Raw genomic sequence first — 2,786 nt, 5'->3', positions numbered from 1 at the left:
CATCTGGCTGAGATAACTTTATAAATATTAATTCTTTAATATTTACAATATACTTTAGTTTTACCATCTTGGATCATTTTGATAAATTTAATTGTAATTTTTATTTTATATATATATACTTGTTTATTGTTATATAAACATGCTCACATCCCGTCTGGTGATATCTGTTTGATTGAAACAAGTGGCTATTTGTAGCAGCGGGATGTGAGCATGTTTATATAACAATAAACAAGTATTATCAGCTCTTTTTATTGAGCACTATCTAACAACCTCGTTGAATTCATTAGTCCATTACTTTTGAATATAAAAAAACCCGAGTATATATATATATATATATATATATATATATATATATATATATATATATATATGAGAGAGAGAAAATTAAAACTAAGTTGAAATTTACAATCAAATTTATTGTTCAACTGAATACTCAAAAAAAAAAAAAAAAAAAAAAAAAAAAATTTACAAAGTTCTTATTCTGCAGAGTTTTAAAGAATTCTATTCTTCTCATCGAAGGACAGAAAGAAATCAGCAAATTATATTTGTGGCAATGCTAGAATTTGCTGGTTATGGCATTAAGTGAAACGCAATTTATTACAGTCATAAATTACAAAGATGTACATGTCCTTTAAAAACAACGAGCGAAAAAATGTGGGAAATGTAAAATGAGAAGAATAACATTCTTTGAAACTCCACGGAATAAGGACTTTGTAAATTGCTTTTTTTTGGAGCATTCAGTCAAACAATAAATTTGATTGTAAATTTCAACTTACAGTTTTCATTTTCTCTCTCATATATAAAGTACTAATTTCAAGTTTTTAAAAGTATGACTTAGGTGCCATTAGTTAGAATCAATACAAAAACATTTAGAATTTCATCAAAATTCCCTACTGTTTGAGCTATCAACAGATAGATAAGGTTTAAAATTAAACCACTTCACGCTATGAATGAATTTTCGCATGCACAAAATTAATAGAAATATTTCAGCTAGCTGAAATGAACATTTTGCATTTCAACTTAGCAACATATTTCTGTACGCGTTATTCATTCATCCATCCAAAGATTTTAATCATTATAAACCATCCTTGGTGCATGATCACTATTTTCTGTGAATTTCAGTGTTGTGTGACCAGTAGTCTAAGAGTTTATCAGTTAAATATTTACACACAGACAGACACATCTGTTTTATTTAGATAAGACGGCATAAAAGTGATGCAAGATTGTTTGGGGAATTAATTTTACCCATCTTGGGACAGGTATTCATCTCATACATACACACACACGTATGTATGTGTATATATATATATATATATATATATATATATATATATATATAAACCCTGTGTATCGCTTTATTGCAGGTCACTATTTTTTTAATTTTGAAATTGCTATGAAACGCAAAGAAGTGAAATTTAGTACACTAGAAGAGCATAACAAGGTGCCTTATTTCCCCGATTTTTGTGAAAATTATGCTTATTTCTCTAGTTCCTGGTAATTTTAAGTACCACCTTGCACTTCTTTTGGCTTGGATGTGGCAAGCCCTTTGTACCACCCCACGCTTCTCTTAGTCTGGATGTGACAAGCTCTTCATACCACCCCGCACTTCTTTCAGCTGGGACGTGATGAGCATATCAACCATCTTATGCATTTTAGTAAGACTACTAATCCTTTCAGAGATCATATGTTTTTTATTCTGAAATGAAAATCTAAATGATTCATAAAAAAATATATAAAAGTATGCACAAGCAAAGAAAAGCAAAAATAAAAACTAAAACAACCAAACGTTTTAACATTAGCAATATTTAAATGTTTTTTTTTTTTTTTTAAGGATTTTAATCAATGTAGAAAAAAACCTGCATGAAGAAAAAAAATATGGAGGCAGGCTACAAATGTAATTTTTTTACAATTACCACCAGCTTCAATTCCTGTTATTGTAAAACAAAAAACAAAAATAAACTCATGATGATAATAATAATAAATAAATCAAATGGGTGAAGTGGAGACACATGACTCTCCTTAATAAAAAAAAAAAAAAATTTTAGTCACTTTCTTGACAATAAAATAGTAAGTTTGTTTTTTTAAACATTGTTTTTTTTTTTAGTTTTTGTTTTTTTCTCAAAATGATTTATCAATTTTGAAACCAAAAATATGATTTTCTACCAAATGTATAAAACAAACAAGACTACCAATATTTAAAAAAAACTTTTTTTTTGTAAGTTAAATAATTTTTTTTTTTCCTTTTTTTCCCCCCTACAAGATTTCACTGCTGAAAATATAGGGAAATATTGTAAATTATCAAAAAAGAATAGAAAATTAAACAAATTATAAATTGTTGACAAATTTTGAAGTTTACTTCAGTCATTTTGTTTGCTTTCTTTCACAAAAAGAGTTTTTGAGAATATGGAAAAGTTTGTCTGAGAAATACCCCACCACAAAAAATGGTAGAGGCTTTTTTTTTTTCTTTTTTGTGGGATTTCAAAACAGGCTTGATAAAATAATGCTCAACAGTCGATAGATATTTTCAGCTGATGTTTACAATGTATATTAATCTCTCGGAATATCAATTTAGAACCAAATTTTCAGATTAAAAAAAATAATAATTAAGTTCAATTTGTAGCTTGTTTAGTATGTAAACTTCTGTATTTATAAAAGTATTAGACACGATCTTGTATTTCTCGCCTATATGTAACTTTGATACACACTAAATTATTCTATTTATTTACAATTAATCAAATATCCATTGAAATCAAAAATAAAATCAGGGAAAACTAAAATTTTTTTAA

This window comes from Euprymna scolopes, chromosome 2 (assembly GCF_053919585.1).
Source record: "Euprymna scolopes isolate OS-2025 chromosome 2, ASM5391958v1, whole genome shotgun sequence".
Lineage (NCBI taxonomy): Eukaryota > Metazoa > Mollusca > Cephalopoda > Sepiida > Sepiolidae > Euprymna > Euprymna scolopes.
Note: the sequence above shows the minus strand (reverse complement) of the source record.